The sequence below is a fragment of the Hippocampus bargibanti genome, linkage group LG06 (assembly GCF_051943395.1).
Source record: "Hippocampus bargibanti isolate YZ-2025 linkage group LG06, ASM5194339v1, whole genome shotgun sequence".
Taxonomy (NCBI): Eukaryota; Metazoa; Chordata; class Actinopteri; order Syngnathiformes; family Syngnathidae; genus Hippocampus; species Hippocampus bargibanti.
This window is the reverse complement of record NC_142739.1, coordinates 12,028,359-12,035,463: the sequence shown is the minus strand read 5'-3', so window position 1 is coordinate 12,035,463 and position 7,105 is coordinate 12,028,359. Positions and strand designations below refer to the sequence as shown.

Here is a 7,105-nt window from a genome sequence, read left to right as displayed (position 1 = left end):
AAAGATGGGCAGTTGTGCAATCTTAACGACTTTGAATGAATGAATGACTCTGTGTCTTTGTGTTGTCATATTTGTTTTTTGTTTTTTTTTTTTTTTTTCCCAAGGTGGCGGCGCGTGAACACGCAGCGGCTCCCCTCTCCCGGCAAATTGGCGTTTTCATGTTTATTATGTTTGTTGCATGCTGGGTCCGAGAGGACAGTAATTTCATCTGTGCTGTATGTCATGCATATTAGCACATTTGACAATAAAGCTGACTTTGACTTTTTTTCTCCATAGATAAAAAGCTGAACATGAACCGATTTTCTTGTCATTTGTTCCCTTCAGTTAACTTCAGTAATGATTCGACTCAACAACACTCAATACTTCCATTTCCTGCAGTGGGCCAACGGGTTACGGCGCTCAGGTTCAATGTGTGATGTCCTCATCGTGGTGAAGAACCAGACATTTCGGGCTCATTGGCTGGTGCTGGCCTGTGCTAGCAGACGACTCGAACAGAAACTCGCCCAAGCGGAGACAGACTGAGAGGTCCACTGTAGACTAGAGGATCTCTCACCAAAACCCTTCCAGCAGGTCCTGGACTTTGCCTACACGCATAGTCTGGAGGTGTCAGAAGATGACCTGCAACAGCTTCTCCTTGCTGCTCAGTTTATGGAAATTCATACGCTGGAGGAAGAGTGTCAGGGCCACTTGGGCACACTCAGGACAGGACAGGTGGGTCAAAGCGATGAGGGAGTAGAGCTCAAGAAAAAGAGTGACGTGGAGGAGAAATTCTAACAGGTTCCTATCACCATAACAATATCATGGAGAAGCCAACCGCAGAGGAATCATGAAAAAAGTCCAGAATGGCGATTTACAAGCTCAGTTTCCAACTCGTCTGCCTCTCCTTGGACTATCTCAAACCACATAAGGAACTGCACAAGCAGCCATCAAGGAGAGGACTCCACCTAACGAGCAGCTCAGCCCTGTCAACCCCCTGCAGCACATGCCATCACTTTCCCCACACAGCACATCTTCCCTCTTCAAGGGCACCATTTTCTGTCGCAGAGTAACCACTCTGTGGTAGCAGGCTTGCATCAACTTCATGGAAAAGGACTTTACTTTGCCGCCATTGAGAAGGGAGGAAGAATCAAACCGCGCTTGCAGGTGACAAGAATAAAGGCAATGAAGAAGGCAGACAAAATCAGTGAGATCAGGTAAGTGCTGTTATGCTAGTATATAGAATATTACATTAACACACACACACACATACAGTATATATGTCTCACTGTATATATATATATATACAGTGAGACATTGGCTTACGAACTTAATTGGTTCCCAGACAGAGTGTGTAAGGCGAAAAGTGTGTATCCCAATTATTTTTTCCCCCATAGGAAACCATTAAAATGAGAATAATCCGTTCCCAGGTCTCCCTAAAATATAAATTTCAACTAAATAAGCCTTAAAACTACACATAACATACCTTATTCTATGTATAATAAATGTGCTATTGTATTGTAATGAAAGAAATACACTGCACTATATAATAAAGTCACTTTATTTACATTTGTGATGGTCGTTGATAGCTCTTAATTGACACCTGTTGCTTTCTGACTTGTAAGATCTTACGAAACTGAGGCATCACATTATCATTCATCATGATGATTCTCATAGCCTTTTCTGGATGGAACTGTTCAATAAAAGCCTGCACATCAACTCCTGGATGGCCTGTGTTGGGGTAATTCGCCACAAAATAAACCCACCACCTGCTTCTGCTTGTCCTCTTGAAGGCAAATCAAATCCTCTGTGTTGATGACCTCATTATGGTCAGCAACAAGCTCCTCGATGTCATCTGCATCCACTTCGAGTCCCGTAGGTGCTGGCAGAGATTTTATTACAACAAAAGGCACGAGTCCGATGATTCCACGGACGCGGAATAAAACGCGACAAAAGAAGGCGGGCGGGGTCATCCGTCCAGCACATTCGCGATCCCAGAAAGCACCAAACTTACGCCATCGCTGCTAATAATCACCTCGGCAAAGCAAACTCTTGAACTTGCCAGCACAAGACACAGTGAGACGTGATGCGTTGTAATCATGTCACTGGTGAGGTGACAGTGACTCGTTGAAATGAAATGAAATTGAAGTGTCTTCTTTGGCTGGCGGAGGTCGCGAGCGGCGGGCCCGCCCCAGCTGTCAACTCGCACGTGACAATTTCGGTGTCATTAGTCACGTGAAAGCATCGACGAAATAACGCCTTTGTGTAAAGCTTTTAGGTGACGTTCGTAAACCGAAAACTTCATAAGGTAAGGTGTTCATAAGCTGAGGTCTCACTATATTTACATTATTATATTTATTTAATATTTTAGATTTATTATATTATATTTATTTATATATATATTTATACATAGACACACTCATCGTTTGCTTCATATAGGACATTGAATTACAAAAATTGGGTGTGGACACAGTAAAAAAGTCATTTTCTCCACAGTTGCCACAGGTGCACCCAAAGCCAACATGACAAAAGAATGCAACCACTGCAAGTCACAACAGCGTCATGATCCTGCCTCCTCACCATCAGGTAACCACCATATGGCAACACACAATACACATCATATAATCGACATAATGAACAAACACACAAGAGCATGCCTCATTGGTGTTCGTGCAAAATGTCAAAACACAATGTCACACTTGGGGGGGGGGAGCAACACCTGTCATGACCTCTAATTAGCTAAACAGTGGAATGTAACCAAGAAAGTTGTGGTTCCACAAGCATAATGCAGCATGTGGTTTACGAGATGCAGCTATGCTGCAGTACAGAATGTCCTAGTCACAAGTGTGATGTGTGCGCAAAAACGACATCACACAATCACACACAGGATTACTCTTATAAATGTAGCTGACGTGGCTGGATTGTATACTGGCAATTCTTCACTCCCATACAAAAGCATATTGGGTGTATCACACACCCCTGCCCAATATAGCTCAGCCAAGTAGTGTTAAATGGTGTGTAAAACCATCTGATGGAACCCGACTGGAAGCAAGGGCTGGTAGGTCCTCCACCAAACTGGTTCACCTTAACACTACAACAGTGGCGGGAAGTGGATTTCATCACGAGGCCTTCAGGAGTGCTATGTCTGAATCAAACCAGACTGAAAAAAGTGTGGTGTCATTTACTACAAGTCCACTACAGGGTACCATAAGACAGGAAATAACTGACTGACCTTTGGTAAGGATGTCCATTTTTTCTTGAAAAGTCCGTTTTGAAAATGGCTTTAACAGTAAATCTCCAACAAAATCCATTTCTTCTCCTTCAGTCATTGTGGGTTGACAAAACTGCTATTAAATCAACATAACATATTTCCTAATGCAGGTCGCTACTGACACAGTGTGATAGCCCAGTCTGTTTTGTCAGTTGCGGTAAGTGACGAAGCAGTTTTGGCAAATTATGATTGGCTAGTGACTAGCCAATCATAGTTTGCGAAAACTCTGATATTGACCAGTGCCTTCAAGAAGGCATTGGTCCCCTTTTTGGGTTGTCAACTGGAAATCTGATTGGTTAGATAGAGCAGGGGTCGGCAACCCGCGGCTCCGGAGCCGCATGTGGCTCTTTCACCCCCCTGCTGCGTCTCCCTGCGGCTTTAGAAAATAAATAATGAGTATTTAATTTAATGTGTATTATTTTAGTTCGTTCGTTTTTAAAATGTAATTCTAAATTTGAAGATTATGGTGATTATAAATAATGCAAAATATTTTTATTTTTTTGTCGCTCATAGTAGACGTCACAACCATCGACAGTGGACGTATATCCGGTCACAACCGCCAAATTGCGCACGATTTCTTGAATTTTTCGACCCCCAGGTAGGCCAATGATGGATAAATCTAAGAAAAGAAAAGTGTCTGAAGAAAATAGAACGTTTAATGATACGTGGGCAGATTCGTTCGCCTTCACTGCTGACGAGATGGGTTTACCGGTATGCTTAATATGTAATGATATTAGCAAACAACAAAAAGTCAAATGTCGCAAGACATTTCCAGAACAAACACACAGCCTTTGCTCAAAAATATCCGGATGGAGATGAGAGAAAAAGAGCTGTTTCGCAACTGATGCGGAAAGCTGATCAGAGCAAAAATAATTTTATGAAGTGGATGAAATTCAGCTACATATGCTAGTTTTGTGGCTGCTCAGGAAATAGTCAGGCACGGGAAGCCGTTCACAGACGTAGAATATATAAAAGAATCATTCCTTAAGATGTCTTTTCCAACATGAACTACATTAAAAACAGACATCGCTCACGCCTGACAGACGACAGACAGCTTAAAGTCCTGTGTGAAGATGAAGGTAACGTCATACAGCCCTGATGTGCAGAGGCTGTGCGCTGAGGTGCAGGAGCAGAAATCACATTAACCAGGTGATAAATATTGTATTTGCCGTTTTGCAAATATTCTTTGTTTTTTCAAATAGACATTGAGTATTATATTTGAAAGTAATCTTCAACCCAACGTCTTTTTTTTCGGAGTTTAAAATGTTTTTGTTGCGTGCAAATGTAATTTCGCTCCTCTGTAACAGTTCATTGATTCATAAATGCAACACACTATAGTTTGTTTCTGCATATATAAAGGTAAAAAACAATGATGAAAAGATGCAGTGTTGTCTTCATTTTAAATGTCAAAAGGATTTTGTGGCTCCCCGTGTTTTCTTTTCTGTGGGAAATGGGTCCAAATGGCTCTTTGAGTCGTAAAGGTTGCCGAGCCCTGGGTTAGAGCAACAGTATGATTGACAGGGCCTGCAGAACTGATTGTGAAGACGCGCAGGGAGATTTCTCACCCGGGTAACAAACGATGGTTGAAATGTAATTAGTTAGTTGCAAATTTCCCCATTGTGGGACGAATAAAGATGTTCAGATTTTTCTGAGTAAAATGCTTAAATACAAAAACACACTTCTGGAAGAAGCACAATTTGGAATTCTTTAATAAGAATTCATGGACAAAATATAATTAACTTTAGTCCGTGATTCAGCTATTTATAGGCCAGCATAGAAGGCTTTGCAGGCCTTGAAGGTCCGCTACTGCATTACAACAATATCAGACAAGTCAACACAATGCAATGACATGATGCTGACTCGAATCATCACACAGCTGATTCAACAATGGAATATAATACAATATCATCCAAGACAGGTTTTATTTTCCACAATATTTAATGGAACTACATCACGGTGCAATCAAATCACGATGGGTTGATTTTCTGTCACCTTGCTATTGAATAGATGAAGCCTGTGCATGTTGTCAGCTCTTTGTGACAGACAACGAATGCCGATTGAATGGGCAAGACTTGAGAGGACAGAGACCCTACCAGTGCCAACACTGTCCTAAGAAGTTTAGTCTCAGGCATCAACTGGACACGCATCACCGTATTCACACAGGTGAATCAGTGAAATCTATTTTTAATAATCTGTGAACTGCTTAAATTTAAAAATAACAAACATCTTGATGGCTTCCTTTGAGTGTCGTCTGTGTTGTCAGCGTTCCCGGGACTTCTCAGCCATAATCAAACATTTGCTGACTCACGGTGGGGCATCCCCTTATCGGTGCACCCTGTGCTTAGAGTTCTGCAGCAGTCTGGTGGCCATGCAGAGGCACATCAAGAGCCACCTGCTGCACGAATTACCCCCAGACTGGAACATCAGTTGCACATACCTGTATATGTCACACATCACTCAACACTGACATCAGTAGGACACATCTGTATTCATGTATAATGCACTTGGTGTTTTCTTGAATCACCTGCCAGTTTGGAAGACTTTATCCGTGTTGACCTAGCCCATTTGTTCGTTTTTAAAATAAAATATAACCCTTGAATTTAAAACGTTCAGCTTCATTCCCTAAGTTATGCTCAGTTGTGAACATTGACTTCCCATTTGTGAAAACATGGCGTTTATTTTTTTGTTTAATTCACACGATTCCGTTTTACTATTAAAATGGATCGTTGAAACAGTGTTTTACATCTCACTTATATAAAACAGCATTGGACAAGAGATCACAAGGGCATAGGAATGTGACATTTCACTCCAACCCTGCTTTGATTCAATTCGATTGTAAGTACATCTATTATTTCTATATCAATGTATAAACAATTTAGGCAGTTTAGATTGCTTTTCGATTAATCGTTCCATCCCTACTTAGAAAGCAGTGTTTTTCATTCAATTATCACTTCTTAAGAGTTATCATCGTTCCCATTTTAGGCAGCTAACCATTTTTAGCTTTTAGCTCCAAAGCTAGGCGTTACGATTAATTCAAACAAGAGAAATAATGCAAAAAATATGATGTTTTAATTTTCTTGCCTGGTAGTTTTTCCTTTGGAAGAGGCATGAGGCTTTGCCAGGGAGTTGAATTTGTAAGTGGGTGGAGCAGGAGGTTGTATTTGAGAAATGGTATAAAAATAAAGTCAGCAGGAACAAAATGTAAAACATCAAAATCATCCGAATGGAAAAAATACAAAGTATCAAAAGAAAACCAAGATTAAAAGTCCGCCAAGATTAAACAAACGCATGCACTGCACACAATGCATACAATTGCATCCAACAGCATACAATGTGTTCAACAGCATTCAATGACATTTAACAATTACCCGACGCCGAATGGTCGTGCCAGGTGTCCTTTTCAGTGTGACTGATTGGAAACGACCGGCACCTGTGCAGGTGCAGGCGGGGCCAACAGTGCCACCCGTAGGTCGCCAACCAGATCATGACAGTACCCCCCCTTCAAGGGACTGCTTCCAGAAGTCCCAACAGTCTCCAAAAAGGTCCAACTCGCCTGGAAACGATGGTGGAGACGGCAACCGTTGCCTCTCCAGCATATGATGGGCGGCGGCCTGATGGACATTGCACTGACAGGCGCAGAGTGGCACCCCGGACGGCCTGATGGACGTTGCACTGACAGGCGCAGAGTGGTACCCCGGACGGCCGTATGGGAACGGGTCTCGACCGGACGTTGGCGTGTACGTTACGACTCGTCGAATGACGCAATTCAAACTCGACGAGGCGTGGGCTAACGTGGACGCGAATCGCCCGGCACCGAGGAAACGAGACCAGTCCATAGCCGCTTCGGGATCCAGCGAT

General features: G+C 42.4%; 1 pseudogene; it reads left to right on the top strand.

The window, feature by feature from the left end:
• The first annotated feature begins 336 nt into the window (after nucleotides 1-336).
• Nucleotides 337-6,275, top strand: zbtb32 (zinc finger and BTB domain containing 32; annotated as a pseudogene).
• Nucleotides 6,276-7,105: the final 830 nt, after the last annotated feature.